The sequence below is a fragment of the Anopheles stephensi genome, unplaced genomic scaffold (genome assembly GCF_013141755.1).
Source record: "Anopheles stephensi strain Indian unplaced genomic scaffold, UCI_ANSTEP_V1.0 ucontig163, whole genome shotgun sequence".
Lineage (NCBI taxonomy): Eukaryota > Metazoa > Arthropoda > Insecta > Diptera > Culicidae > Anopheles > Anopheles stephensi.
In genome coordinates this window covers 27501-34386 of record NW_023405084.1, presented here as the reverse complement: position 1 = coordinate 34386, position 6886 = coordinate 27501, and the positions used below count along the sequence as shown (strand labels likewise).

Here is a 6886-nt window from a genome sequence, read left to right as displayed (position 1 = left end):
AAGCGTACCGCCCCCCGCCCCGACGCCGTCGCCGAGGAGGTCTATGTCTCCTGAGATGCTGGCACCAGCCGCATCGGAGCCGACCAGCTTCCCGACGGCAGAAGTGTCGGACAGACATGCGCGGCAGTACGAGCGGTGTGTTGGAAAGCTCGAGGAGCTTACCGCTCTTTACCGAAAGAGCCAGGAGGAGAATTCGAGGCTCCGTGCGGAGCTCGATATATATCGCACGGGGGTGCGAACCGTTGTGCAGCTGGAGAATTCAGCGACTGGCGTGCGCTTGGGAAACCAAGCCTCTTCCAAGTTGCAGCCCAGCAAAGGACACTCAGGCGCTCTCAGCAGAGGGAGAGAGCCGAGGCACGCCAGTCGCAGGGTCCTGCCAGCATCGCATGCTGGAACTGCAGGAGCAGCTGCGCCGTGAGATCCAGGAGGAAGAGAAGCAGATGGGGCGAGGAGCGGGCACGGGCAGCGGTCCCAGCCCCTGCAACAGCCGTACGACTTTCCGGCATCGGAAACCAGGCGGCAGCAGCAGCAATCCTACCGTGACGCCCTGTAGGTGGTTGGCAGGTTGTGGGGAAGCGGCAAAAGGCCCAGCCTTCAGCTGCACCTCAGCAGCGGCAGCGGCCGCAACCACAACCAAGAGCCAACGCCCCGCACAGGCAACCGGCGGACGAAAAGGCGACGACCAGACGCCATTCTGGTGGTTCCAGCACCGGGGTCTCCTTCGCCGAGATGTACCGACCCATCCGGACGAGCCCGGCCCTGGAGGATGTCCAGCACTGCATCCGTATCGGCAAGCGGACACCGAAGGGGAACCTTCGGATGGAGCTGGCACGGGACATGGACTCGGCGGCGCTGTGCAGCCGCATTCAGTCCACGCTGGGAGAGCTGGGATCCGCCAGGGTCCTGACGGAGATGGCGGAGGTTGTTTCGAAAAACGTCGACAACCTCACGGAGGAGGAGACGATCAGGGAGGCGTTGAAGGCGGCACTCGCCAAGGAGCCAGCGGTGGCCTCGCTTCGCATCTGGGAGCGGGCAGATGCCACAAAGCGGGCCCGCGTGCGGCTACCGCGAGTGGAAGCGGAAGCCCTGCTCCAAAAAGATCGCCTTATTATAGACTACTCCTCGTGTCGGCTGGAGGAGGCCCCCAGGCTGGAGGCGGCAAAGCGCCGTTGCTTCCGGTGCCTGGAAAGGGGCCACATGGCAGCGGACTGCGTCGGGCCCGATCGCAGCAACTGCTGCATCAGATGCGGAGCTCCTGGCCATCGGGCGGCCAGCTGCAGCAGTGCGGTTAGCTGCATTCGGTGTGGAGGACCACATCGAATTGCAGCGCACGGCTGCAGGGGAGCTAACCTTCCCCCCCGCCGCTAAGCATGTCTGTGGGGAGCCACCTCCAGGTCCTGCAGGTTAACACCAACAGGAGTCGGAGTGCGCAGGACCTGGCTCTCCACACAATGCGGACGGAGCGGGTGGACGTTATGGTGGTGTGCGAGCTGAGTTCGGTTCCGGACGGGAACGCAAACTGGGTGGTGGACCGCGACAGGCTGGTGGCCATTGTCGCGAGCGGATACTCCCACCCGGTTCAGCGGATCTGGAGCTCGAGTTTTCCCGGCATCGTGGCGGCGGACGTGGCAGGCGTCACGATCATAGCGTGTTACGCGTCGCCAAGCATCGGGGTTCCCCAGTTTGTCGAGATGCTGCAACGCATTGAGGTGCTCGCCTCAGGACGCCCCCGAGTGTTGCTTGCCGGCGACTTCAACGCCTGGCATAGCGCCTGGGGCAGCAGCAGGACCAACGCGAAGGGCGAGGAACTGCTACAGCTGGCGGAGGGTCTCGGGCTCGATGTCCTGAACCTGGGGAGGGAAGCCACCTTCCTCGGGAACGGCGTCGCTCGCCCGAGCATTGTGGACGTCGCCTTCGCCAGTACTTCCATCAGCAGGCAGGACCTCGTCGGGGACCCCGACAGGCAATGGAGGATGCTGGGAACTTACTCATTCAGCGACCACCGGTACATCCGCTTCGAGGTGGGGGAAAGGCCGGCGGCAACGAGCCGCAACTCTACGGGAGCAGAAGCAGCACCAGCAGTGAGAGCAGCGGGCAGACGCTGGCGGGCAAAGGAGTTTAGCCGGGAGCTGTTCGACATCGCGTTGCGGGCAGCCAACTTCGTGGAGGAGGCCACGGACCCTGAGGGCCTGACCCGAACCCTGAGCCGGGCGTGCAGCGAGATCATGGCGGAGGTTTCCCCGTCAGTCGGCCACACAGGACGTCCGGCGTACTGGTGGACACCAGAAATCGGCCGGCTACGGGAGAACTGCCGCCTGGCTTGGGAACGGTACAGCAGGGTACCGACTAGCGACACGGCAGCCCGCAGAACAGCTTCTGCACGGCACCAGGAGGCCCGCCAGCTGCTGACAGCTGAGATCCGGGCTAGCAAGCGGGACCGTTACAACGAGTTTCTGCAACACCTGGAGGATGATGAGACGGGTAGGTGGCAGGGGGAGCTCCTGCGACGGCTCGGAGGGAGCCGCGTCGCACAAGAACGCGATCCGGCCGTTCTGCAGCGCATTGTGGACGCGCTGTGCCCGAACCACCCCCCTGTTGCCTGGCCTACCATCGAATCGGACGGCGTCGACATCAGGCCAGTGACGGAGCAGGAGTTGCTCGACATCGCAGCTGGCCTGAACCCTCGGAAGGCGCCCGGTCTGGATGGACTGCCGAACGCTGCCCTTTCGGCTGCCATCCGGGCGCATCCGACGACGTTCGCGAGGCTCCTCCAGGAGCAGATGGATGCTGGCCGCTTCCCGCGGCAATGGAGGAAGGCGAAGCTGGTGCTGCTTCCCAAACCGGGAAAACCCCCGGGCGAGCCGTCATCGGTGAGACCGGTGATGTTGCTGGACACGCCCGGCAAGGTGTACGAGCGAGTACTGCTGAACCGCCTGAACGACCACATCGAGATGCCGACGGAGCCGCTCCTCTCCGAATACCAGTTCGGCTTTCGGCGTGGTCGGTCGACACTTCAGGCGGTTGGGCTGGTGATGGAGGCCGCCAGATCTGCGATGAGTTTCGGGCGAACGAATAGACGCGACAAGCGCTGCCTGCTTGTCGTTGCTCTGGACGTCCGTAACGCCTTCAATTCCGCAGACTGGCAGGCCATAGCACTGGCGCTGCAGACCAAAGGAGTGCCCTCAGGACTGCGCAGCATCCTGCAGGAGTACTTCTCCGACCGTGAGCTGACGTATGATACCAGCTCCGGTCCGGTAACACGCCGAGTAACGGCAGGTGTTCCGCAGGGGTCCATTCTGGGCCCCACCCTGTGGAATATCCTGTACGACGGCGTGTTCGGAGTGCAGCTGCCGGAAGGTGCATCCGTCATCGGCTTTGCGGACGACCTGGCAGTACTCGCCAAGGGGTGTACACCGGAGGAGGCGGCAGGTGTAGCAGAGGAAGCTGTGGCAGCGATTTCCGCCTGGATGGAGCAACATCGGTTGCAGCTGGCCCCGGAAAAGACGGAGATCGTCCTCATCTCCAGTCTGCGTCGGGGCCATCCAGCGGTGCCCGTAGTGATCAACGGCGTCGAGGTCCGCTCGAAGCCGGCGATACGCTACCTCGGGGTCATGCTTCACGACCACCTCTCGTGGAAGCCACACGTCGAGAAGGCCACCGCAAAGGCACTCCGTGTGGTGAAGCTGGCCACCGGCGTGATGTCCAACCACGCCGGACCGAGGATGGCTAAACGTCGGCTGCTGGCAGCAGTGGCGGACTCGGTTGTGCGATACGCGGCACCCATCTGGGCGGAGGCGGTGAAGTTCCAGTGGTGCAGGCGGAAACTGGAGCAGCTGCAGCGACCTTTGGCGAAAGGTGTCGCCAGGACCTTCCGTACCGTCGGCTACGACACGGCGGTAGTGCTGGCTGGACTGGTCCCGCTACACCTGCAGGTGGACGAGATCGCGCGGTGCTATACCAGGCATCAACGGGCGTTGCAGAGGCGGGTGCTGATAGACAAGGAGGTGATCAAGCGGCTGGAGCACTCGGCGACCATCAGGCAGTGGCAGACATCGTGGGACCAGGATGCCGCTCATCCGACCGCGAGCAGGTTCCTACGATGGGCTCACCGCGTGCTGCCGGATATTGCCGGCTGGGTAGGTAGGAAGCACGGCGAGGTTGATTTCTTCCTTAGCCAGGTACTCTCCGGACATGGCTTCTTCCGGGAGTACCTACATGCTATGGGTTTCACCTCTGCCCCGACCTGCCCATTCTGCGCCGACAACACCGTGGAGTCGGCAGAGCACGTGGTGTTCCACTGTCCGAGGTTCGCCGACATAAGAGTGCAGTTCCTGACGGACGCGGACGGCGTCGTCATTTCCCCCGATGAGCTGGAGCGTTTTCTGCTGTCGAGCCCGGAGGCTTGGCAGCGAACGGCCACGGCAGCACGGCGGATCTGCAGCTTCCTACAACAAAGGTGGCTGGAGCAGCAGGTTGCCGAAAACGCGGCCATCGCTGGCGGGATCGTTTCCGCCAATGAGCTGGCGGAACGCGTTCGGCAACAGGTCCGCCGTGAAGCCAGAAACGCTGGCCAACGGCGAAGACGCCGGCAACGGCAGACATCCGCCATCGGGGAGATGGACATGGACCAACAACAGCACCCGTCCAATCAGCAGCAGGAGAGTCAACGCCCAGTTCGGCCCGAACGGGTTCCGCCATCGGCCGAAGTGTTACTTCGTCGTCGGCTAAGGCGGAACCAACGGCAGCGGGAATACCGCGCCCAATTACGCGCGGGTACATTGCCGCCATTGCGTTCGGGCCGAACTCGTCGAAGTAGAGCACCGCCGACGGAGGAGGAGCTAGCCCGACGACGGGCCAACAGGCGCGCGCGAGAACGCCAACGCCGCCACGAGCGACAGGATCGCCATCGCGGCTTAATGTCGGCCGACGTAGAAGCCGCCATCGCGACCACCAACACGTCTACGCGTTGAGTGGGAGCGGTTACGGCCGAAACGATCGGCCAGTCAGCGAGCGTGCGAAAACACGACCGGGCGAGACCGGCATTTTGCCGTCTCCGCTTTGTGCGGTCGTTCGTTCTAGCACAGTCGGGCGAGAGAGAGCGCGCGTGCGCTCGGTTCGGGTACGTTCGGCATTTTGCGTCGTCCGCTTTGTGCGGATGTTCGTACCCGACCAGCAGTGGGAGAGAGAGCGTGCGCGTGCACGGTGAGAGTTAGGTCCGTCTTGTTCGTTTACGTTTGTGCGGATGTCTGTTCTGTCCCACCGTAAGCGTCAAAGTGTTAGCGTGATTATGTGTGTGCATGTGTGTGTGCGTACATACTCATCGTTAGTATAAGGAAAAATGGAGACTCGACGAACCGCGGGCACGCCCGCTTCGTTAATGTTAGGCGTGTAAATGTAAGTCCTTCATTTTTAATGTTGCGTTTACGAATAGCTAGGCGGGGCGCGTGCCCTTACTAAATGTAGTCAGGGACGCCATTGCAGCCGGTGGCTACGCCTCCGTTGGGAAGGCCGCCGGCAATGGAGAGGTTTATTCGTTTTATAATTGTTCATGCGTGTTTCTGTATCGTTTATTGTTTATAAATAAGTAACGCGGCAAAACATTTATAAATTTAAATGAATAAACGAATGCAATTAAAAAAAAAAAAAGAAGTGGAGCTTGCGGCTTAATTTGACTCAACACGGGAAAACTTACCAGGTCCGAACTTATCGAGGTAAGACAGATTAAGAGCTCTTTCTCAAATTTAAGGGTAGTGGTGCATGGCCGTTCTTAGTTCGTGGAATGATTTGTCTGGTTAATTCCGATAACGAACGCGACTCAAACAAGCTAACTAGAACGCTGTCAGCAGTGTGCCTCCGGGCGCACCTGACGTTACGGGGCGGCGGCGCCTTCGCGGGCGGTCGTCGCACTAGTTTGCCCTGCTTAGCGGGACAACTTGTGTTTAGCAAGGTGAGAGTGAGCGATAACAGGTCCGTGATGCCCTTAGATGTTCTGGGCTGCACGCGTGCTACAATGTGGGCAGCAGCGTGTTCTCGCCAATAGGCGCCCCCATTCCGAGAGGAACGGGAAATCACCCAAATGCTCATTTAGTTGGGATTGGGGACTGCAACGGTCCCCATGAACCTGGAATTTCTAGTAAGTGCTAGTCATTAGCTAGCGCTGATTACGTCCCTGCCCTTTGTACACACCGCCCGTCGCTACTACCGATGGATTATTTAGTGAGGTCTCTGGAGGCATACCTTCCGCGGTTCCTTCGTGAGCTGCAGTTGGCACGGCCGAAGTTGACCGAACTTGATGATTTAGAGGAAGTAAAAGTCGTAACAAGGTTTCCGTAGGTGAACCTGCGGAAGGATCATTACCGATCAAACAAGTCCGGGAGTGAGGTTGCCAAACGCATCGTCGGCATCACATGCTGACGCGCACGCTACAACCACAAGATGGTGTAGCACACTTGGTAGAGTTGAGCGAAAGCAACTCTTTCAAAGGGATACACATACCACTGCCTCGGCGAAGGTCAGTAAAGATGCACACTTTGGTAGTACCGGGTACCTTATACACTGACTGATTGTCGTGTCACAACGGGGTGATCGACAGTCGCACTTTGGCGTGCTCGGCTCCGCAACCGTCGGGGCCGTGGGCGCCTGCAGTGTGGTACTAGGGAACCAGAGTTGTGTGTTGGTATGTGTATAATGGATGGATGGACTTCGGTTCCATTCATCAACTAGTTCGGTGTGTACGTTAAACCCTAGGCAGGGGATCACTCGGCTCATGGATCGATGAAGACCGCAGCTAAATGCGCGTCAGAATGTGAACTGCAGGACACATGAACATCGACACGTTGAACGCATATGGCGCATCGGACGACTCAACCCGACCGATGCACACATC

General features: G+C 60.5%; 1 non-coding gene across 1 annotated transcript in view; it reads left to right on the top strand.

Moving 5' to 3' along the window:
• Window positions 1-6739: 6739 nt before the first annotated feature.
• The window catches only part of LOC118515556, a 158-nt gene continuing 11 nt past the window's right edge, over window positions 6740-6886 (top strand). The window contains exon 1 of the ribosomal RNA XR_004907223.1: window positions 6740-6886. This exon is cut by the window's right edge and continues 11 nt beyond it. This is a non-coding gene — a ribosomal RNA (5.8S ribosomal RNA).